Source organism: Sapajus apella, unplaced genomic scaffold (genome assembly GCF_009761245.1).
Source record: "Sapajus apella isolate SASKATOON/1434 unplaced genomic scaffold, GSC_monkey_1.0 scaffold92, whole genome shotgun sequence".
NCBI lineage: Eukaryota > Metazoa > Chordata > Mammalia > Primates > Cebidae > Sapajus > Sapajus apella.
In genome coordinates, this window is record NW_022437032.1 from 3,162,960 (window position 1) to 3,189,393 (window position 26,434).

Sequence of the window (26,434 nt, forward strand, 5' to 3'; positions counted from 1 at the left end):
TGGTGAATCAAGAAGCTGCCACTGCAGGGCTATGGCTTCAAGAACATTTCCTGATTTGGGATTAAGAAGCAGCTTCCACAGTGGCCAACCCCAGAGCCACTTTGTGCCTGCAATATTTGTAACTGGCAAAAAGAAAGATGCTGTGTACTCTGCCTTTCACACCACAAACCACAGTCTGGACACTGGGATCGATTTTAACATGGCCATGGGAACCCCAATTTTCCATGACTGTGCTTTCCAGAAGAAACCAGAGAAGGAGCAGGAGTGTGACTTCAGCCTCCCTCCTGTCTTCTATTTTTAGAAAAATGCAAAATGGGACAAGATAAGTAGAAGGATGGAGAACTTCCAGACAACTACCGAGTAATTCTTTCCCCATCTCTTCCAACTCAATTTCCTGACACCCAGGGAAGGTGACCCTGTGGTGGTCAATGCAGAAAAACCCATATGGATGGGTTAGCAAGTTATACCTTGATGTTGAGTAGCATAATTAGGGATTAGGGGGTACCTGACACCTTCAGTATAGTCTGAAGCCTTTGTAGACTCTGCATAGAGTCTACATATTTGCATAAAAAGTGTCATTATACAAGTCCTTTCTGGTGATTTATTCTTGCAATGTTCTCTTCCCAATCACCCTGCTGGTGCTATTATCTCCCCATTTTACAGATAAGAGAACAGAGCCCCATACAGATGAAGTGTTCAGTGTCACAGAGCTGCAGGGCAGGTTTCAGCTTTTCTTGATTCTAAACCTTATTCAATTTAGATTCGCCTTTAAAAAAGGAATCAAAATTACAGATACAAAATTATATAAGAAAGTGAATATTTATTTGAAATGAAAAAATAAATCAAGACAAATCACAAATTTTAAAAAGCTAACAAACCAAAAACATCACAAAATCTAGAAAAATAACTTAATATTTTATTAACTGCCTGACATCTCTAAAACATTTTTCTGACATTTTTTGTTTTATACTCTTTGATCACCTCTTCCTGACAAAGATTTTATAAAATATTTTTCTATAGAGAAAATAAAAAAATAATTCTAGTCTTTTCCCCTAGCATGGTTGATCAAAACCTTTTCTATTATTGATAGTTTACAAATATTTATGTGAGCTCTATAACACATTATTGGTAATGTCACAGACATTTTTAGAATTTGACATTTTGCGAAAGCCTCTATCAAATTTCTTTCATACATGAGCTGTAGAATTTAAGGGAAATTTCAAGCTTTTTTAGTGTAGTGACTAATCTTAAACACTCTTTGAATTAAGGATCCCCAGTTACCAGTTTGTCACTTATACACTTACTTAATGGTGTATTATGAGTTTTATGTTATCTTCATCTATGTTAGTATTCTGTGTCAAATCAGCAAGAAATTTAAACACTGGAATTATGATAATTTTTTAAATTTCCATCAAAAAAGAAAAATAATATGTGGTGCATTTATAATTGTGCATGCCGCATTAATGAATATACTCTGGAGAGAAAAGAACTTCCAATTTGACTAAGTGTTGATGAGAATCAAATCCTCTACTTACAAGGGCACACATATCTGATCATTAGACGAATTTTCAGCAGGCTAGCTTTCTGCTCTTTTTATTCTCCTTTATTTATACTCTTTTTCTCCTCTACTTCCCACTGACAGTACAGACATCTTAGGATATATTTATATTGCTGTGTTGCCATTGGTCTCACACCTACTCACCAACGCATTGGGTTCATAGGCCCTGCGGCTGCACAGGTGTTTGTAAAAGTCATTCCTACACCAGGATACTAGCAGTACCTTAACCATAAATGAAAATGAGGGACTACCATCATGCAGGTAACCCATCACTCCCCATATAAACCTATCCTCAACTCACCTTTCCAGTAACTGGATCCTAAAATGCCAATGGCCATGCTAATGCCATCTAATTCAAAGAGGGGTATGGTAGAGAGGAGGTAAGCATGGGAAAAGATAGCATCTTAACCAGTTGAGCCTAACACATTATGCTTTACAGATTTTAGAGGTACTTATAGCCATGACAACACCTTGGTAGGACCTTCCCAGGGCTTGAAATGTGAGAGTCTCGGAAGCTTAAGCTTCCTTGGCCTCAATGTTTATCAGCACAACCGGAAACCAGATCTGAAATTTCTGACTGTAGCAGAGCCTCTTCCCACTATGCCTGAGGATGTCCCCATTCCAAAAAGCATCTGCATAGTCTGGGGACATCTTCTTTCTCTATATTAGCCGCAATTAATAATCAGAAGCAGAGACACAGCCACTTGACATGTATCAACCACTCTTTTGGGAGTGAGCTGTCATCCTTCAGTTCTCTTTTCCCGAGATAGGGAAATTGATAGGTCACTGGTGTCTGTGAATAGCACTCAAAAGGTATCATATTTATTTTAGCTGCAGCTTCAAATCAGTGGCCATCTGTATTATGAAGAACATCATTCTATAAAACACATTTGGTCTTCATTTTTCAAATGCTCCTGAAGGAAACATATGGTAATCTGTTTAACCCTGTATTCCATAGAGATACCTAAACTCCATCCACCAAACACTCACGCTATTTTTACTGTAAAATTCATGTCCTTTTTCTACCTTAAATATTCCCCCTTTCTGCTTAGATGTTTAAAAATACCTGAGGCCACAAGACTACCCTGCTTACCATCAAATTCATGAGTCATGCCCAATAGTCATTAAATATACCAGAAATATGATTCACGAGGGGGTTGACAAGTACACATTGGTGGAGCCCGTATTCTTCTGAACTATTTTGAAGTTATTTGTTTTGTATTAAGACTCACACTAACACACAGCCTTGATTTGATCTTCCGAATTTTTGTCTCCCACTAGAAGCTAACCTTGGCAAGTTTCTTTTGACTGTCTAGTTTTGAGGCTGCACCTTAGAATCTGATTAGTTTTCCAGATCTGAATACTGCTTTTTCTTGCTTCTATTTTCCCATTGATAGTGTCCTTTAAAATATGGACTCTACTTTATAAATATTCCTAAACCGACTGCCCTTCCCTTTTCCCAATGAGAGCTCCATGTGGAATGTGACAATGAGAACTCCAGGTCTCCATTCTAATGATACAGTTATTACTGATGTTCAAACCATAAACCAGAGTTGGCGTTTAATTGGAAGTTGCTTGCCAATGCAAGGAAGGAAGCATAGTTCCTAAAATTTTGTTTGTGGGAGAAGTGGAGTTTCTCTTAAAAAGTCAGTACAGTTCTTTCTCCCAAAGCAGGCATAAACATGAAATATTAACCTGTCTTTTGTTACACATAGCAGTATTTCCAAAAGATGGTCTGTGACCAGATGATTCTCTGTGGTCAAATATATTTAGAAAACATGTCATTTTAAATCCCCCTCTTTGGTTTTCATAATGCTCATTAGCATATCTGAGGTTCTAGAAGTCGTTCACTAAAGTAAACAAACAAAATCTTTTTGCTTTTTTAAGTTTCTCACTTGCCCTTGATTGTGGAACATTTTTTTCCTCTAACATCCAGTGACACTCATACTCCCAAACCATACTTTGGGTAATGTTGCCATAACAAATTCGTTCTAAAGTAACATGCTTTTAATGAATAGATTTTATGCAACAGACAAACATCTTAATATGCTTACAACTGTTTGATTAAACTTTAAGATCGATAGAAACAATAGAAGAAATGTTTGCATAAAATAATGTAGAAATTTTATGTAAACAAGAAAAATCAGAGTTGAGAGTTTGAGTTCTTAAGACCTTGAGTGACCTTTCTGCAACATCCTCAAAGCATAATTAATGGGTAGGCAGCTGACTAAGCATTTATTTACTCATTCATTAGTCACTAGTTCAGTCTTTGATTTATTGAGCAACTGCTATGTGCCAAGTACTTTTCTAGGTACTAAAGCTACCATAGATGATGTGCCCACCGGGAGTTGTAGCCTTTTGAAAAAACATTAAATAATAGCACAAACACATGTTTAATTTTAATTGATGTCAGTTCTCTAGAGGAGAGGAAATTGGTGGAGTAATAACATGTAACAGGAGAAAATGACACAGTTAGGGGGAGGAGGAGGTTGTTTCCTGAGGAAGTAACAATTAGACTGACATTGACAGGATGAATTGAAGCAGAGCAGGTTGAGGCAGGGAAAAGGATGTTAGCCCCCTAAAAGGAGTATGCAGGAAGGAATTTTATTAGTTCAAGAAAATGGAGGGAGCCCCTGAGGTGGAATCTGGAGAGAAAAAGAGGAGTGGGATGAAGCTGGAGTGGGGGGGACAAGGGTCAGGTCAGCTAAGGCCTGGCAAACCAGGAACATACATGTGCGTATGTTAATTCCAAGTTCAGTGGGGGGCATGGTTGATCCAACCTTCTACTTTCAAGGTCATATGAAAAAGAGTTATTGATTTAGTGAACAAAATGGATTCTCTCCTGATCTACTTAAGCAGCATTTAATGATAAAAGACTGCATGCAATAAATGATGAGAATTAGGCAACCCAAAATAAAAGAGGCTTCGGTTATACAAAGTGAATGAAGCCAGTTTCAAATCCAAGAATTCCACAGTGATGAGATGAGAATGTGCTGCTGTGTAACCGGAGGTGGTATCCCACATGAAAGCAACCAAAAGACCCGTCACCTAACCGGGTGGCCCCAAATCCACTTTCCTTATTATCCCTCTTTGATACATCTCAAATAAATTGGTTTTAATCACAGTTCATGAACAAAGAGAGAAGGTGGGATTTCCCTCACTTCAGCATAACAATTTTCTCAGAACAAGTCATCTTTATAAATAATTCCATATTATCCCAGTCATACTGTCTGGATATCCGGGACTTATTTAATGGAATGGTTAGCTTTAAATATTTCTGGAAGAAGCTTTTTAAAATATAGAGAGTATGTCTTCATGACAAAAGGTTAGGGTGTGTGATCAAATATTATGTCTTTGGATTTAAAGTATCGTATTTGATGTGTGACTGGGAGAGGGTAAATCTCCCAGAATTTAGCAGATAATTCTTGGGTGGGAAATGCCTGCTTGACATTATTTATGATGGTTAATAGCAGTTATACAATTGCCTTAATTCTCCAAGCTATTCCTTTTGTCTTCTTTATCTTTGCAATATGGCATTTCCAGGATTCTAGGCACCCACCAACAGAACCGTTCTCTTTCCTATGTCTCAATGGCCAGGTAGTCTTTAAGTCTTTTTGAATCTATTTCTCACACCTGCTCCCTGCTCCTTCTCAAGCCCAAGAAACCCAGATCAGTTTTCATTACCTCTTTTTAGAGAGGTAATTGTTTTGAAGGTCCCAGAAAGAGATATTAGTTAAAGTGGATTTGGGGTCACAACTACTATGTTAGTGTAGTAAAAAGATCACGAGCTCAAATTCAGGTTCAAATCTCAGAGAAGTCACTGCACTTCCTTAAGTCTTGTTTCTGGAGACAGAGCCAGGTTATGACTGTGCTGGTAACAGTGCCTACCAGAATGGATCCTGGAGTCCAATCCGCCTAAGCTCTATTCATTGCTCTCCCATGCGACTTTGGAAAAATCATTTAGCCCTTATACACCTTAGTTTTCTTATGTAGAAAATGAGAATAAAAAATGGTACTTCCCTAACGGGTTTGTTGTGAGAACACAGTGAGATGATATATTCAGGCACTTAGGGTGCTGCCTAGTGCCAAGTAAGCACTCAGTAATTATTAGATTATGAATATTAAGATTACACATGGCCCTTTGAGGGCTCATCCAGATGGCACTTTAGGACTGACACTCTCTCCTAAAGCCACGTTATCAGTCACAAAGTCATAACCTGGCCCCTGTCTGTCATATATGTTGACACAAATGCACCAATCCCTGTTCCCCCTGGAAACCCTGGAATGGTCCCCCTCTTTTGCATTTCCCCTGCCGCATCTCAAAGCAGCCTCGTGTTCACCTGCCTCCCTGCTTGACAGTTCTGTAGACCAGGGATGATCTCTTGTTTCACACTCATGTAATTGGCAATAAGTATTTCTTGGTGATAAATATTTGCTGCATTTGTTGCATGGCCCCATAAAGCTGTATTCTCAATGGAGTCATTCCACACTGAAAGGTCACCATTACAGTCCTACAGAGTGTCGGGCTGGCGTCCCTGATGCAGAAAGCAGCCCGGTACAGAAGGAAGTCAACCCCCTCCCGACAGCTTGAAGACCAGCTTACCCAATTTCACTCTAGGCTTTTGTAGGTTCAGAATTTTAATTTCCCAAAATCAATCCATAGGTGGAAATTTCTCCTTTTGGAAATTGACTGATTTTGCTAGGTTATCTCTCTGATACACCAGGACAATGTGACCAATGGAATGAACATTTACAGTATAGTCAGGTTTTTGGTTCTTTGTTAAGGGATTTTAACTTTTTAAGAAATGTTTGGTGAGTGGGCGCTATAATAGAGGCAGCATAGTATAGCGTTTAAGAGAAAGAATTAGACTTTCTGACTTCTAATCCCAGACTTACTAGCAACCTTATTCAAGTTATTTATCAGTTCTTTTCTTATCTATAAAATGAAAGATAATATTGACTCTTCATAAAATTGTTAATACAAAAAATGGTTAGAACCTTACCTTGTGCATAATACTCTTCAATTCCTGTTAACTTCTAGACTTAGGAGTTCCTTCAGTGATAGATTTTACTATCAATAAAATTTGATCCTCTCCAGGACCAGTTAGGTCTCACTACTGAGAATGTTCTTGTAAGTTTTCTTTATAGCCTACAAGTGTGGTAGTCGAGCGTGATGGCAGGTTGGGGGCATCCTGCTATGTGCTGAGGTTCCAACAGGTATAAAGACAAAGAGCGTGTCTGCTTTTATTTTAAAAGAAAGATTTAACAAATATATGAACAAGTTAATTTGGGTTATATGTACCACGTAGCTCAGAATGCAGGATGTGTGATACAGAACTATCAGAGGGATGATTTTTGATGCATTTTTCATAGGTGGTGAGGGAGGAGCTCTCTGAGAAGGTGGGAGTTAGACTGAGACATGAACACAACAAAGGAATTATCTTGCGGAAAGCCAGGGGACAAAATACCAGACAGATTGTTTGGAAAATATAACTAGTCAAGCATTTATCTGAATAATGTCTGTCTTACTAATCTAGACCAGAGATCAGGAAGCTCCAACTATAGGGCAAATCTAGGTAGTGGCTTGCTTCTTATGAAGTTTTATTAGAACATAACTATACTCATTGGCTTACATAGTACCTATGTCTGCTTTCGTGCTACAATGGCAGACTTAAGGAGTTGTTGCTATGGGAACCTATGGTACACAAGTCTAAAATAGTTACTATCTAGCTCTTTACAGAGAATCTTTTTTGGCCTGTGGTCTAAGCCTTAAGACCCACAAGGATGAGGATGATATTTGTCTGCCTTTCTCACTGCTGTCTCCTTCAACTTGTGTTTGATAGTAGACTCCAGGAAATAGCTGGAGAGGCAGCCAATGTAAGGTGTTTGGTGCCAGTAACAATTTTTTTTTAAATTTCTTCAATGATGGATTCAGGACACACAGTTGTCCTTTGAGAGAACATCACTGGTTCCCACATGTACCAAGAAGCAGAAATACAAAGTGGTGGCCCAGGTAGTAGGTAGACATTGTAACCCACCACCATATGAATGTTCCGCAGGGTACTTAGATTAAGATTGTTTCCACCCTGAAAAGCAGCAGTGGTTCTGTAAGATGTCACCCAATTTGGCAAGGAGCAACGTACAAGGAAATCACCCCCTTAGTCAGCATTGCAGGAAACCTTAGCATGTGTGATATGCTAATGCAAAGTAGCGTCTCTTTAGCTCGGCACATACCACAGCTTCTCCATGTCAGCTCTGTCAACATTTTGGGTCAGACAAGTCTTTGTTGCGGGGACTGCCCTGTACATTGTATGATTGAGGGCACCTACTTCTCCAACCAAGACATATCTGACAAATGTTAGAGCAGGGGACAGGAGAATGAGCAAAATCACACTCAGTAAAGAAGTGCTGACACACACTGAAAATCTCTTCTTCTTCCTTTCCTCCCTTTTTTTTTTTTGGACACAGTCTTGCTCTGTTGCCCAGGCTACAGTGCAGTGGTGCAATCACGGCTCGCTGCAGCCTCTAGCTCCTGGGCTCAAGTGATTCTCCCACCTCGGTCTGTCAAGTAGCTGGGACATAGGCATGCGCCACCATGCTCAGCTAATTTTTTTAAAAAATTTTGAAGAGAGGGGGTCTCCCTATGTTGCCCAGGCTGGTCTTAAACTCCTGGGCTCAAGATATCCTCCTTCCTCGGCCTCCCAAAGTGCTGGGATTACAGGCATGAACCGCCACCTCCTCTTCTTTTTATGATAACTTTTAGGTGTTGGAAGCAGTTGCTCTCACAAATGAATGTTTAGCAATCTGTGATTTTAGCAGCCAACTTTTCAATTCAAATCACCCTGTGTATGTTCGCATCCATTGAGATGTGGGTGCCAATCAAAGATGACAGTGTTATAATTCCTAGTAACATTATGGAGAGTAATTTTTCCTACTATGAGAAAAACTTTTTAAAGTCATGAAATTTAATTTGAGGTTGAAAGTTCTGTGCCCTCTTTGGAGTTGAGGAGTTGTTGGGGTGATTTTTTTTAACACTGTCGGCACAAATGAAATCAGTGCTATGATTCCCACACCATTCATAGATCAGATGTGATAAGAAACTTCTGAATTCTCTCTTTGATCTTCATGATGGCTGAACTAAATCTGCCTTTTTACCGATAGCTGGTACTCAGCAAGGTACAGTACCAGAAGCAGATGCACATGTGGGTGGCATTCTTTGCCAAGAGGATCCAAGAGGGGAGAACAAAAAGAGAGAAATAGGAAAAGTGAATGTGGCAGGCAGGCGCATTCAGTCTTCTCAATGAGAAACGAACCAGTAGGAATATGACCTCTTGGGAACAAATATCAGAACAGCGCCATCTTGGCCTACCTGGGTCTTCAGCCTAAACATTTATGATTACTTTGCTTTATACTCCCAATGTTATTATAATTTTTGATATATTTTATTATTATATTTCAAATAAAATTTGCAAAATTACAAAAATTTTAGCCTGGGTTGCAAACCAAACACCTATATATATATATATGTATACATATATATAAAGCATGTACAAACATGTGTGTGTATATATATATTATATGTACACACATATACAAGTATATATGCATATACATATATACATATGCACATGGGTATATACGTATGTACATCTATAATAGATACATACACACATATATTATGTTCACATTTTGGTTTTAGCTTTAAATTGTCAATGTTTACAAATAAAGAAATTGGCTGGGCATGGTCACTGATGTCTGTAATACCAGCACTTTGGGAAGCTAAGCCAGGAGGATCACTTGAGCAGGAGTTTGAGACCAGCATGGGCAACATAGTGAGACCCTGTCTCTAAAAAAAAATTAAAGTAAAAACAAATTAGCCTGGCATGGTGGTGCTTGCCTGTGGTCCCTTCTACTCAGAACGCTGAGGTGGGAGGATTGCTTGAGCCTGGAAGGTTGAGGCTACAGTGAGCTAGGATTATGCCAGGGCGACAGCCAGGGTGACAGAGGGAGACCCTGTGTCAAAATAAATAAATAAATAAGTAAAAATTTGGATCTCTGTCTTCTCTTCAAAATCCAAAATATATGACACCCCCATTATGCTTGCCTTCTTAAATGATGACTCCACTCAAGTCAAGCAGCAGGGCATGTGCTTAGAGTTTACCACACTCCCCACCATTCCCTAATACCTTATCCTTGCCCATTTTACACATTTAGATCAGCTGCCTGGGATGCATTATCATCTCTGTTTGCAGCCTCTTATATAGATTAATTTGATCTTTATTTGTGGCCTCTTTCTGCAGCCAAATCAAGTCCTTGTGACTTTCAAATAATTTTGCCCCCAATGCATCACTTCCATAAAAGTTTGTCTGATTGACCTTACCAAGATTTCTTTCTCCCACAACTTCTCCACTCAAATATATCATACTTCATTTATGACAGCATTTCCCAAAATGTGCACTATGGAACAAATATATATTTTGTAGAAAATATAAGAATTCTATGATTGAGCAAATTAAGAAAATTCCATAGTACACAAAGTTAAAAATGTCTTTTCAGTAGTACTTTCCAGAGCCTATAAAAATGCAAATATGCTTTGTGATTCTCAAAGAATATGTGAGCATTTCTTAGTTTTCCATGGAACTTTAGAAAATTCATTCTCTCATGAGGCAAGATTTGCTTGCCCTTTAAAAAAATGTATATTTGTAGTCTCCAATACTTTTGATAATTGTTTTCAACCATAGATATGTTGCAGAAAAGAGAGGCATAGACTATCATAGGGGCATCATCTTTTCATTTTGCAAAGATCATTAAAAAGAAAAATGTAACTACCATCAATAATGAATGACTTTACATAGAAAAGTCATTTAAGAAAATAGAAAAAAATACAACATCTAGATAAAAGACCATCATTTAAATTGAATGTGTTTGCCTTGTAAAATGTGTGCTATGTTTCCCTTATTTCATTGTATGCGTATTTCCTTTATTTCATTGAATATTTGTATTAACAAAAACTTTGTCACAGACTGTCAGCAGTATACAAAACTGAGTTTGGGCAACATTGGTCTACATTGTGTTAAATCTGGCAATGGCACACACTCAAAAACCACTGTAAAAACAGTTCACCTGTGAGAAGAGAGACCACTGGTTTCTAAGGAAGGATTTTCTGTGAGGCTGTGGAAATACACTGAAGCAATGAGAGAAGACAAGAATAAGATGAAACTGGGATTTCCTTTTCAATGATGTTTGTAGGTTTCTTTCCACCAAATGTGATCTTACCTTGGGTCACACTGGGGAGGTTTTGAAACTTTACCTGAGCTATAGGGACTGCCAGTCACGGACTGACACGGACGGGGACAGAGTGATGATCAAGATACAAAGTGAATGACCTTAGCAGTTTGGATCAGAACAGAGAGAAACAGAATGGTCCTTTGTGAGTTAAGCCAGTGCAGTGTAAAATCTTGAAAATGTGTTATTTATTTAAACCATTGTAAGATGAAAAGGGATGATGATACTTATAGTAGATTTTAAGAAGGCAGAAACTCAGGATATAAATATGTTCCAATTATCCATCGTATAGATAGATCTTGCCTTCTGACTGGTGGGTTGCTATTTCTTGCTGAGCAAATTCCTTGAGTTATGCTCGATAGGAACTCATGAAAGTCCTAATATATTTTATAAAGTTTTTTTTTTTTTTTTTTTTTTTGCCATTTGACCATTACCACTTGAGGGGGGTGATAAAATATACAGCCTTCAAATAATCTACTTTTTTATTTTAAGAAGGATTTTGTTTGTTTTTTTATTGTTTTATGTATTGGTGTCTTCCTGAAAGATTAGTAAATCCTTGAGAGCCAGAACTAAAACTACACATTTTAGGATCCTCACTGCCTGGTGCCCAGGAAGTCCTCACTAAAAACTTTTATGAATAAATGAATGTAAAAATAGTGAATGAACAATAGAAGACAGCATGTCTATTTTTTTCCATTTTTCACTTTTTATGTCAAACTGCATTGTAGACTCACATGCAGTTGTCAGACAATAACACAGAGAGATCCTTGACCCAGTTTCTCCTGGTGGTAGCATGTGGCCAAGCTATAGGACGGTGTCACTACCAGGACAATGACACTGATACAAACACAGAACATTTCCAGCATCACAAGGATCCTTCCTGCTGCCCTTTCATCCTCACTTTCCTCCTGTCCCAGGTATAATAGAAGTACAGGCTCCCTACTCAGCTTTGGTTGACATCGGAAAGGTTAGGAGGGGTCTGGGTTCCCTAACTACTGCTGGGTGGGGGGTAGTTCTAGATCTCCCTTAGGCCTCCGCTGTGGTGAAGTTCAAATCCTCCCCTGGGCCTCCCCGACACCAGCCAAGTGAAGGTACTGTGGCACCTCACTACAAGTCTCATGAGAAAGAAAGTCTTAGCTTACCAGTTGGCCTTGGCTTGCATGAGTAGTTTGGGACCATATATTTTTCTGTGTTGTTTGGCTAAAGTAGAATGTGTTTCTTATTGAAAAGTTTTCTGTCTTACTAGGCTGCCCCTTTCCTGGCCCTTTGGTTAGAAATAACAGGTTTTGTTATGGCTTTTTTTTTTAATGTGGTGATGTGTGCCTTCTTCAGCTCCAAGTCTGGCATGTATGAGGCACAGAGAACCCAGGGAACTCACCATTATGTAATTCTTTGAGTCTCAATAACCCTAGCCAATCTATCTGCTTTTCTCCACCTTTTAGCCTGAGATATTTATCTATACATACACATACATATATAATATACCCACATACATATACAATACATACACATGCACATATAATACATATATAATACAGACACACATACGTATAATATATACACATACATATTTAATACATACACGTGTATATATAATACATACACATACATATATGATACATGTACATACATATAAAATATATACACAGTCATATATAATACGTACAGATACATATATAATACATACACATACATGCACAATACATACATATAATACATACAGATGCATACATACATAATACATACACATGCACATACAATACATACTCACACATATATAATACATACACATGCATATAAAATACATACACATATATAAAATATGTATACATACATATGTGTACATATTTATAATATCCAGATTTTTAATAGTTGGACTCAGTGGGAAATTAGGAAAAATTATGTATACTCTATCTTTCTGGAAATGGAAATCCTCACTTTACATTTAAAAGGGGGAAGTTAAAAAAAAAAGCCCCTGAGTATAATACATTTCAAGGTTCTCATTAAAGAGTGTGTGTCTTTTATCTACATGGACACCTATTCAAATATTATTTTAGTGTTCATCCATCTAAAAGCAGTACCAATCGAAATGTAACTGGTGAGTAGTAGGCACCCCATAGTCAATTTAATATATAATAGACCTTCTACTTCAAAAACAAATTCTTATGCATCCTAACTTTCTTACTTGCATGCATAAAATGTGCATATATACATTTTGATGTATTACTTTTCTGATATCGACTACTCCCTCATAGAGCCAAATGGTTTACTTTGAATTAACTTTTCTGAACATAAAAGAAACAAAAGGTCAAAAACGTGTAGTTAGAGGCGTGCATCTTGATCTTACTTCCACTCTATTTAGCTAAGGTTAACAGAAACAAACACCACAAAAAGTATTTTCTTGAATTTCTCCCATAAAAACATGTTTTTCCTTTTTTTTAAAGAAAGTTCACAAATGTAAGAAATCACTGAAGCCTTTTCAAAATAGAGAAAGAAGTTTCAAATCACAGATCCATTTCTGATGTGCTCTCATTTAGGAAATCATGTTATGTTAGCACATGGGGTTTTTAGCACATGTGATGTTGAAATTTGCCAGACTTTGGGGAAGGTTGCAAGAATAACAATGAGGATGGGAAGAAGCCTTATGCCTAAGATGTTTCGATCTTCCCCACTTGCATGCATGCCAGGCCCTTGACTTAACTTGACCTTTCCTTCTGCCGTTGTGTGGGGCAGGCCTACTGGCAGTCTCAGAGGAAAACACGCAGTCCGAGATCTAAGAATCAGAAGTAATTAAGGAATAGAAGCTGACGTTACAGGCTTAGAACGTGGTAGAGATAAAGTGAGGCCTTAGGGTTATGACAGGAAATTTGGAGCTGAAAACCAGAAATGTCTTTTAATTATAAAAATTCCAATTTGAAACCTCAATGACTAGAAACCTAGCTAACAGAGTCACTAGATTAGCTAGGAGCAGCAGATTTCTTCCTGTCTTAAATACACACACGTGTATATATACACACATTCATACACATTCATATAATTTAACTTTGAAAATTTCCAAGACACATGGATAGGTCAATAGACATTCACAATCCATTAAATCTTCTCCTTATTGCTTACCGCCTTCTCTCCATGCTCAGTCTTAAGAATACCCTTAGCAATGTGAGTTGAAACCTTCATACAAGATCACATTATCTTCCACACACTGTCTTTACCAAGGTTGGAAGGAAAGACCTGTGCTTTTTGAAGAACAATTCAAAAGAGTGGAATCAAATTGACAACCCCTTTCTGGGAGCTTTCTCTAACTCTCCATCACTACATTTGAGGGAGAGGACCCTACTGTGTGCCACCCGTCTCTGTCACAGAATTTATCACCTCAGCTGCCTGAGGGCTAGCGTGAATGTCTTAGTTGATTTGATCTGATTTCCCCAATAACCTGCAGGAGTGACTGACAGATGGTTAGTGGGTCACAGCTGAGTGAATGAATGAGTCTTCTACCAACTGACCAACGAAGAAACTAAAATGAAAACAATAGGCAATCTAAGAGACAATACCTTGGCACCACATCACCAATGTGAGGAGTAGTAGACAAACCAGGATTGTCATATTTTTCAAGATAGACATGTACCGCAACACCATTTAAAGCGAAAAGTTAGAAACAACCTATGGCCTCAGCATGAGACTAGATAAATTCATTGTAGGATATTCAGCTGTTTAAAAGGAATGAGCAAGATCAATACCAACACAAGGGACCTTAGAAACACAGTTGAACAGAAAAAGCAAATTGCAGAATGGTCTGTGTCACAACGCTTTTGTATGAAAATAAAAAGAACAGCAAGCAACTCTATACATTTCGGGTAAAAATAACAAAATAATGATATACATTTTCTCAGGGAATAGAACACAGAAGCAATTTAATTATTTGAATGGTCAGAAGGCTATATTTTAAACCTCATAACTGGTTTCCTTAGGGGAAGGAAAGAGAACTAAAATGAGGATAGTATCAAAAGAGCCTTTACTACTATTCATGTTGTTCGTTTCTTTTCAGGAGTGTACTTAATTACGCCTATAACTTGCATCTGTAACGTGCAATTTTCCTATACACCTAAAGCTGGTACGTTTGTAGACTTGAAACCTTTGCAAATAGTGACCCCAGTGCTCTAGAATATCTTATGAGGATTTGTGGGACTTTTCCCCCTTTCTCCTTCTTCATCAAAAGCTGAGAAAAACATTTGTGAAGGATATTGTTTAGGCCAATCCTCCTCCTTTTGGAACGATCTCCTTGTTTGTCAACTGCCAGCTTTGACATTCTCTCTCACTTCCCACGGTCTGGCAGCCGAGCAGGGATCTGAAGCCAATTTGATTCTCCCCCTCTGAACAAACAGCCTAGCAGTCTGTACTGTGTTTGGAGAGAACTAGTCAAATGCGCCTTTTTTTCCCTCCTTATTCCAAATGCCCAGGCCTGTGTGTTAAGATGGGGGAAATCTGCCTCATGGCAGAAATGTGCTGTCAGCATCTTCCATAGGAATTAATCTTCCGATATGTCTGGGTGTTTGATGAAGGACTTGATAGTGCAACAAAAAAGCTTCCAGACCCATCCATGACTTCCAAAAGTTTGCAATTGAGAACAGACACTATGGACCCAAATGTTTCATAATAATGACAAACGTGGATTGAGTACTATAGATCGCAACACCTCTCTGAACTAAGTCCTACTGCTAGCCTACCCATTTTAAAGATGAGAAAACTGAGGCTAGGTGAGTTGCAGAAGTTGCCACATCCCTAACATGTGGCAAGGCACAATTCAAACTCCTGATGTCTGGCTCCAGGTTTTCATTCTGTCTCATGTCAGAGTCTCTCTTATCTAGTTCTTAGCATATAGAAACCCCTCAATAAATACTTATTGAATAAACTAATGAATAATTTACATCTGATAGACCTTTGATTAAAGGACATTGTGCAAAACCAAGGGCATGGCTAGCCTCTTTAGCAGTGTTGACAATGAATGGCAGGACTTCCGGTAGGGATTTGAGTCAGAAACACATGAATACACTCTTTGACTCCTCCACTTACAAACCTGGGTAGTTTCTCCATCTTAGGCAGGATTCTAAGATGCACCCAAGATTCTCTCCCTCTGGAGTTCAACAGCCTGTGTAGTCTCCTCCTGTATAGTGCATGAAACCTGTGAATATTATGGGCTATCACTCTTATAATTGGGTTATTTATCAGTTGACTTGAAGTTAATCAAAAGAAAGATGATCTGGGTAGGTCTCTGACCTAATTAGAGGAGCCTTTAAAAGAAGACCAAGCAGCTGGGCATGGTGTCTCATGTTGTAATCCCAGCACTTTGGGAGGCTGAGGTGGGTGGATCACTTGAAGTCAGGAGTTTGAGACCAGCGTGGCCAATATGGTGAAACCCAGTTTCTACTAAAAATACCAAAATTGGCCTGGTGTGGTGATGCACTCCTGTAATCCCAGCTACTCGGGAGGCTGAGGCAGCAGAATCGCTTGAACCTGGGAGGCAGAGGTTGCAGTGAGCTGAGATCGTGCCACTGCACTCCAGCCTGGGTGACAGAGCGAGACTCCATCTCAAAAAAAACAAGGAGATGGAACATGGAAGGGATGAGTTCCTGCTGGCCTGGAGGAGAAAGCATACTGCTGCCCTGTGAGCTGCTTCTGGGGCCATGTGACAAGAAACGATGTGTGACCTCCAGAAGGTGACAACAGTCTCTGGCTGACAGCTAGCACAAAAAGAGGATGTCAGTTGTACATCCACAAGCAAATGAGCTATGTCAAACACCAGTGGGAGGCCAGGTATGGTGGCTTATGCCTATAATCTCAGCACTTGGGGAGGACAAGGCGGGAGGATCATTTGAGGCCAGGTGTTCAAGAGCAGCCTGAAAAACATGGCAAGACCCACCTCTACCAAAAAAAAAAATTAGCCAGATGTGGTGGCAAATGCCTGTAGTCGGAGTTACTCAGGAGGCTGAAGTGGGGGGGCATTGCTTGTGCTCAGGAACTTCAAGGAGCTATGATCAAGCCACTGCACTCCAGCCAGGTGACAAAATGAGACCCTGTCTCTAAAATAAGTAAAAAACCAATGAGTGCGGGAGCAAACCAGAGATTCAGATGAGAATCACAGCCTCAACCAATACTTGATTTCAATCTCCAGAGACCCAAAGCAGAGGACCAGCTAATCTATACCCTGACTCCTGACTCATGGGAATTGTGAGATAATGTTTATATTTTTTTTAATCTACTAAGCATGTGTTAGCTTTTACGTAGCAATAGAAAACTAATACAGAGAGTGACCCGTCATGTAGGGACATAATGAAATAATATAGGTGAATTGTCTAGCACATGTGTTTTGGCAGTAAATTGTTTGGCCCCCTTCCTTCCTTTGAGATGTGAGGCTGCCACTTACTACTCTGAAGTGAATGTGATGGCTGGAGCCCCAACAGCCACCTTTGCCAATGAGGACAAGAGCCACATTAGAGGAAGTGGAAAGTCGGAGGGAGCCGGGAGTCTTTGACCATCACAGAACAACCACACCAACCAGGACTTATATATGAAGCAATGGCTCTCATGATGGAGCTACGCTTCTGGAGTTGCCCTGTTACTTCAGCCCAAATTGATTCTAACTAAATCAGTTATGTAAATTGGCACATAATTCAATTTACTGACTCACGTCAAGCTTTCAACAACCAAAAAATTGACAATGCTGACTTTATGTCCAGAAGCAGGTAATTTGGACTTTCTAGAAAAGAGGAACCCAAGTTATATGTATATATGTGTGTGTGTATATACACATATATATGTACATATGTATAACTTGAGTTATAACATATAGATGTATATATACTTACATGTACAACTTGAGTTATTCATACATACCTGTATAATTCAGATTATATATACATATATAAATATATATTTATATATGTATTATGCACATGCATACATATATATTTATGTATATTTATATATGTATTATGTGCACATACATAAATATTTATGTATGTTTGTTTATATATGTATTATATATATGCATATACATATAACTTGAGTTATACATATATACCTGTATAACTTGGAGTATATATACATAATATATAAATATATACATATATATGTATGTATGTATGTAGGGTTACTTCATTTTTGGTCAAGAATTCTGGAGAAGAGAGGTGAGATTTTGTCTTTGATTCTAGGAGGTAGGAGTAAATAATGAGATTGCAAGAGAGAACAAGGCCTCCAACATTTTTGAGACCCATCGTTCAACAGCTCCGTCGGAGTAAAAGGAAGACCATTAGCAGAGAATTCGATTCTCTCTTGGAACCCATTTTGACGCTTAAACCACAGGCCTCTCTTTTTCTGGAGAGAATTCCTGTTTTATTAAAACTGCTGAATGTAACCCCACTTATGTATGAATATTGCTCACACACACAGAAAAGAGCTAATGCGATTAAACACAACACTAATATTAAATTACCGTAACTCATTTACCCCTCCTGCACATGACTTTCTCCCCCCTCCCTTCACAAGAGCTTGTACATGCACACAAAATCTATAAACTCTTCCCGGGAATACAAAAGCATCCTCTATGATGTTGATAAGAAACAGGACAGTCACTCTCTCCTGACATATTTGTTCTTTAAAAACAAATCAATGGCACAGGCATTTGGCACCTGAATGCAGAACAACGGCTTGATGAGGCAAAGATTGTCTTCATTAAGGACATTAATATTCATAGGGAGTAGAAAATCTGACACAAGAGAGGACTCACTAACCTTTTCTCATATTAGATTTTTACTTCTTAACACAATTACAGTCCGGCAATGACTTAATTAATGCTGCTTTTCGTCAGCCGCCTTTAAAGAGCTGTCAATTTGGTCCTGCAGAGGCTGTCAACGAAACAGAAAGACAGTCATCTTGGTGAAAAAGACACAGGAAGAAATTCAAACACTTAATAATATTCAAAGTGCTAAGCAAAGTCACATATCAACTGGGATTAAGGAGAATTTTTGTCTTTTCCTTCCATCTTGTCTAAGTGAGTCCTGCTGGTGGCGCGATTAGGGCCTGACTAGTGCTTGGGGTTGGAAGATGCAGGGAAATACAGAGTGAAAGACACGGGGTGGAAGGAAAGGACCTCCCTACCAGAAAAAAAGTGGCATGTCAACGACCTGGGTGTTCTGCTTTTTCACCGTCATGGGATGTGGAGTTGGAAAAGACTTGAGAAAGCATACTGTCCAAGCACCTCTCTTTATAGATGAGGAAGTCGGTCAACTCCCTGTATCTTTGACCTAGATGTTGCAAACTTAATCTCTGTGGGACAAAATTTCACCTACAAATATTTTTTTTCTTTTCTTAGCATGCACAGTGTTAAAACTGATTCAAATAAAGAATTTGCCAAGATATAAAGTCTCAAGATGCAAGCTTTTTTTTTTTTTTTTTTTTAGACAGAGTCTTTTTGTCACCTGGCGCCAGGCTGGAGTGCAGTGGCGTGATCTCGGCTCACTGCAACCTCCGCCTCCCGGGTTCAAGCAATTCTCCTGCCTCAGCCACCTGAGCAGCTGGGACTACAGGCACACGCTACAATGCCCAGCTAATTTTTGTGTTTTTAGTAGAGATGGGGTTTCACCATATTGGCCAGGATGGTCTCCATCTCTTGACCTCATGATCTGCCCGCCTCGGCCTCCCAAAGTGTTGGGATTACAGGTGTGAGCCACTGTGACTGGCCAAGATGTAAGCTTTTCTTCGAGGCTTAGAATGTTTCACAGCTCTAAATCTAACTTTCTTCACGGTCGTAACAGGCAGAGCCTCAGAGCTGGTGACTCTCTTTGTTTTTAACATGATTTCCCTTGCATACACCTGCTTGCTTCACTCCTTTCTTTCGGCCACTTAGAGTTTCAAGGTCCATGCAATTGACTCTCCTGCTTTAGGAAATTTACCTTCACCTCTCTTCAGAAACAACCTCAGGAGTATCAGTTTGAGAAAAAAAAAAAAACTACTTTTTTCTGATAATATTTTCATCTGGCTGTTTCTTGGCTGTTCTTGTCAGTCTATTCTTGTCACATGGCTGGAATACTCCTCCCAGCCCTTAGCCTATGTCAGTCTCCCTTCTGTGGCACTATTGATATTTGGGCCTGGATCATTTTCTGTGGTGGAGGTTGTCCTCCACATTGTAGGATGTTTAACAGCATCTCCGGGTTCTACCCACTAGATGCCAGTAGCACCTCCCCGTACCTTTTCAGAGTGACAACCCAAAGTGTCTCCAGACATTGTCAAGGGTCCCTAGCAGGTCAAGTCACCCTCTGCTGAGAACCACTGGGCTAACTGTTCTCTTCAGTACCTTCAGCTTCAATGCCCCATCCTCAGGGAGGCCTGCCCTGATCAGTCTAACCATTCTTCCCTTATGCCCTGCTGTGGTGCCCTGTGCATTTCATACACTGTATGGTGCAGGGTTTTTGTTTGTTTTTTTGTTCAGTATCTAGATTAAAAGCAGCATGGGAGTAGAGACAACTATACATATTATTTGAATAAATAGGATTTGAGTAAATGCTTCAGCCTCTACGGTAAGGTCACCTCTTAATTATGCCTCATCAGCAATGAGTTTCTTAGATCTGGTTTCATGAATGAATGGCTTTGGGGGAGAAAAGCACAAGGCTACCATTCCTTCCTGTTATGCTATCAGTAATGGGTCACACGGACTTGAAAAACACCCTTTCTTATGACTAAGAAGCTCTGAATTCAGTATTCAATGGCTTCTGAGATTAAGTCCCATTTGTCACATTCCGGACCTTGACTTTTGGTTTGGAAATTATAAATAATCACATAAAAAAGTGACAGAGTGGGGATGCCTTTATTTTTCCTGCCTGAGAAGCTACTAGCAGTGACTCTGCCTATGAAGACACAGAGGAATATTTGTGGATTTTCTTCACCCTGGGAGGCTGCTACACATCCTACAGTGTACAAGACAGCCCTCACCACAGAGAAATACCCAGACCCAGATGTCAATAGTGCCACAGTTGAGAGCCACTGATGTACCCTAAGAGCTGAGAGGAGTATTCCAGACACATAGCAAGAGTACACTGTTTTAGCTAAGAAATAACCAGAGGAAACTATGGCCAGAAACAGCATGGTTTGTTGAAACTGATCATCCTGGGGTTGTGCACAGGAGATGGCATGTGGAAAGGTCTGGGACTGTGTTTGAGTGAAGCTACTGAGGCAACCGTATGAGCTAGAAGGGGCCAGGTGGCAAATGAACTGTCCTGGGGAAGCACTTCCCAGCCACACAAAGGAAGTCCAACTGGTACTCATTTTCTGAAAGAGGAAGATATTGCAAGACTTTGATCTGCAGTGGACATCAGAGTTGGTCACTGCACAAGAGAGGGTCAATTTACATAGGGCACAGGAAGCCTGATGCAAAGAAATGGTTCTTGACTTATTTTCCTTTTGAGGCTCATTATTTTTAGACCATCTGACTGTCTGAGGTATCCCCATGTAAAGTCTCCTGACAGGCCCCAAAGAACATTTTAGTAGGTGATCCAGAGTCAATATCAGCCCCTAAAGATCTGTTGGAGAGACCCGTCCAGGGCATATCCCATGAGACTAGGGCCCAAGAGACTTCAGATCCTGCCATTCAAACACAGAATGGCGTACTGTCTAGAAATCGTTGAGCACACAAGTAAAACCTAGTAGGGTTTAAACTATTGGATTTTAAGTTTAAGCTTCCACTCTGGTGGGAGCTAGGATCTTAAGCAGCAAAAGGCATCCTTTCAGGGGTGGGCAAAGCCGCAGAGGCTGCGTGGGACCCGTTCTCAACAGTGACACCTTGTGGAAGCACCAGAAACAGCAGCAGCTGGGACCTGAGGTCAGTTTCCAGGCTTAACCAACCATTTCTCTCTGACTGCTTTTGAAGCAATGGTGACGCTACAAAATGAATGCAACCCCTGAAATTCAGGACCAATCCATGTGGGCATGAGAGCAGGGTATGAGGTCAGGGAAAATGACAAGAGAAATATTCTAACGTTTCTACTTATGAGCTTATGGGAGTTCGAGTAATTAATTGGAGCTAATAAAAAAGGTGTGGCTGTTTTTATTCCTCAAGTTGTAGAATCACATTATACTAGTCACGCCTTTCAGAGTATGTGAATGAATCCGGTACTGATGTCAAAGACAACAGAATCTGTTATGGGACTACCAGTGAAGATAACCTGAATGTTAAAGTCTCAGAACTTAGTATGTGAGATTTATTGCATTTATTGTTAGGCTTTTTTCTATCTATTAACCCATTGATTGATGGAAGCACATTCATTCAGCCTGGCAAGTTTTAAGATACAGAAGCAGAGAACTAATCGTGCCTTCCTTCTGTGCCCTCAGCCCCTAGCTACATAGGATTAAATACATAGGCCTTAGCACGACACGGGACTGGGTTCAAGTCCTGGCCCTGCCACTAGTTCGCTGTGTAGCCTTGAACAAGTTACTTAACCTCCCCAAGCTTCAGTGTCTTCAAATGTAAAATTGTGATAATAATTTCAAGACAAAGTTAACATTTACAGTACAGAGAATTTACTGTAAGCCAAGATAAGTGGGTTTTTTCTGCATTATTTTATATAATCGTTTTGAAATCTCTATGAGGTGCAGACACTAGTTTGACAAGCAAAAATCCAAGTTTAGAGATATTAACAAATTTTTCAGGCTGATGCAGCTAGTAAGTTGTAACAACAGGAGGCAAACTTCGGCTGCCTTAGAGCTTGTGCTCCAACCATTACGCTATGCTGTTTCTGTCATGAGGTCTTGTGATTACTAAAAAAGATCAGGTATGTATAAGCACTTAGCACAGAATACAGCACATTGAAAGTGATCAATAAATGCTCTCTCTTACAATGTACACACATTAGAATCCTACTAAAAATCACCCCCTCCCTTATCCTTTTCAGCTACAGTGAAATCACTTTGTTCACTTATCTCACGTTGGCCTAATTCCGCACACTTCTGTCTGATGTCAAAGTCTTCATTCTAAGAATTTTTGTTCACCAAATTACTCCTGTCATTGCTTGAGCTCTTGTCTTCTTGCCCATTTGCATGTATGCAATAAGTAAAAATTTTCATACAATTCTAGCATAAATGTCGGAGTGTCTGTCTAAATTGAAGGTCTGGGACCCATAATAGCATCCTTGCCCCTAATAAGACTTCCCCAAGTTGTAAGTGAGCTTTTCAGTATAACTGCATGTATTGAACTGAGTCTGCAAATAGACTGAAAGATTACAGTTGACTGTCAGTGGAAGTTGATTTGGCCTAGAAATCTCTCCAGGGGTTCAAATCATATTTTATCATTATCAGATTCTATAGATGAAACAATTTGCCTTTAAAATTATCATTGGAAGAAAGATGTCCTGATTTTCCCAATTCAGTACCACCTAATCCTTAGCAGGCCTGGAGCACGACGTGGTGGGTGGTTGAGTGGGCATGGAGGGCACTGATATTCTTCATTCTGCTAAACTTGAACTCAACAAAATGTCACCCACAGGTGGTCCAGCAGACGCTCAGAGGGTGAAACACATTTATCATTGAATGAACCTACTTATCTCTGAGGACTTTATGTCTTTCGGGAGTCACACCTGTCGTGGGGAAGACTGAAAACACCTTTCAAAGAAAACCTAATTTACTTAAAGAAAAGTGTGTGCGCCCCTTCAACAATCGTTTTGTGTACTATTCATGGACAGGATGATGGAACAAACAATTTCCAGCCAAGGCACTTTTCTAAGACACCTGTCTGCAGATAACTGATCATGAAATACAAGTGTCTCCAATGCCCAGGAAGAGGGATTGCAGCTGCATCCACTGTGATAGGCTGCGGCAGAGATGGATGCTTGCACACCTGTTTTAAGTAAATCCTTCCCTTCTTAAGGAAATGAAGAAAGCTTGTCAAATCTAACAAAGAGTCATCTTCATCCTGGACTCCTTTTGCCCTCCTCATGATGGAGTCTGAATCATGTGACAGGGAAATGGAAAAGATCATTCTCATTCTATAAAATGGGCTCAAAGCAATATGGGGAGAAACTTCACTATAAATAATGATAAGCAATCTACTTGCTTGGGAATCAGAATGCAGATATAACAGAATACACTTAAAATGCAGATCATACTACTATTTTCATAATCATTAACATTTGTTTGTGTTGATGTATATTTACATAAAGTCAAATGAATAGACAAATTTATTGAATGTTTACTGTGTGCCGGGTAACATTCTAAATTATTTACATAATGTATTGTATTAATCCGTTCTCATGCTGCTGTGAAGAAATATCAGATACTGGGTAATTTATAAAGAAAAGAGGTTTAATTGACTCACAGTTCTTCATGGCTGGGGAGGCCTCAGGAAACTTATAATCTTGGTGGAAGGCACCTCTTCACAGGGTGGCAGGAGAGAGAATGAGTGCCAGCAGGGGAAATGCCAGACACTTATAAAACTGTCAGCTCTCGTGAGAACTCACTCACTACCATGAGAACAGCACAGGGGAAACCACTCCCATGATTCAATCACCTCCCACCGGGTCCCTCCCAGGACACCTGGGGATTATGGGAACTACAATTCAAGATGAGATTTGGGTTGGGACATAGCCAAACCATATGACCCCTCTAATTTATTCTGGACAATAATCCAATATGGAAGGAGTCACTATTTACATTTTATGGGTGGGAAACTGAGCTTGTTGAGGATAAGGTCCTTGCACAATATCACAGAGTTAGTAAGGAGAAGAGAATTGAAGTGAAGCCTGTTCTCTCTCACTTTGACATTTTATTCTTACTATTATGCAATATAATCTCATCTCACACACACAATGTGTATACAAATTTGTGTCTTTGTTCACATTCCCAACTTCTCATGTATGTTTGTAGATTGCATTCTGGGATGTCTCAGATAATGCATGAATGCAGAAATAGTGGGATTGAATAATTGTGCACAGCAATAATCTTCAGGGTGGCTGTCAACAAGGCTTAATTTAGAAATAAACAAAGTGAAACAAAACATGCAAATATGGTAATAACAGGATGCTGCATTTACCCCTTGTCTCTTTAATAAACAACACGGAACCCTGAAACAGAGAAGGATTTAGTGCTTGGGTGTGTGGAATCTCATCTAAATGCCTAACACAACTTCTATATCAAAGGCACTCTGTGACAGGAAGTATTGCATTTAGCTGCACCCATTTGGGACACTTTTCTGAAGCAGTTATTGGAGGAAGAGATAAAAATAAAATTTTCAGGATAAACTTGTGCTAACTCTTACATTCACTTTTAATGAACAGGTCATCTGTGGTTCTAAGTATTTCTGCAGTTTTCTTTAGACCTCATTTCTTCCCTTCGACTGTAATGAGAGGGGAAGAGAAAAGTGGAGAGACACTCCAAGTCCTGCAATAGTTCATAAATATCTTTTTAAATATGAAACTGTCTAAACCCTCGGTGGCTATTACTTATTTATTAAGCTCCCTCTCCAAACTTCTCTTCATATCATGACCACTCTCTGAACTCACACGATGGTCTCTCAATATGTCAAACATCGAACCATTCTCTCTCAGATCCTATCATTCTCTCTTATCCCTTTGCAATCACCTTTGCATTGGCCCACCTTCTCTTTTATGTTAAAATTCAGTGCAGTGTGCAGTTTGCCGCTGATTCTGTCATGTCCAATGCCCTGGGATCAGGCATGAATGTTGGAAATCATTCTTAGAACATGAATATGTTCTCCAACCAAAATCCTTTATCCAAAAGATAACCACAAGCGTGTCGCTTTACATCTACCTAACAATACACTTATTTTTACAAAAAGAAAGTAAAACACATAGGGTTCATTAAAAACATTTTTAAAACACACAAAATAAAACGGTGAAAAAGAAACATTTTTTAAAGCACGACAAACACTCTCACCCCAAAATAACAATTTTAAATATTTTGGTGTGTTCTTAAATGGTCTTTGTGCGTGCATTTTTTACACACCTTTTAGAATGTACTATATGTAATATTGTGAGTTCTCCTTTTAGTAGAATATAAGATTTTCACTAGCCAGTAAAAATGTCTTCTAATCATCACGAAAGAAGCACAAAGGGAATGCCGCTCTTAAAACACAAGCAAAATAACATAAAAAGAGGGGGTAAAATTTTACTCCAAAAAGTTAGTTTCAGATATGCCAGCTTGTTTACAAGTCAAATAACATTCTTCCTAGTCTGCAATACAGTATATCTGGTATATTACGGATGGTCTGTATAGCTGACTGTTGTCTTGCTTATTCATAATTATTCTACCAATGAATTGCCTTTACAAATATTTTAGCTGATTCTAAGTTCCATCAGACAAGGTACCGTATTTGTCCGATTTTTGCTGTAAATCCAGTTCCTAGCACAATGCCAGGCACACAGTAGAAGCTTAGGAAGTATATGTTGAATGAGCAAGTCATTGATCTCTGGTTCCTGTCTAATCCTCAGCTGAAAATTAAATGCCAATCAAATGGCATTGAGATCAGACTCAGAGAAAAGGAAAACAAGGATGCTTCATTTTGATAGTGAACATAACAAGAGGTAAAGACAC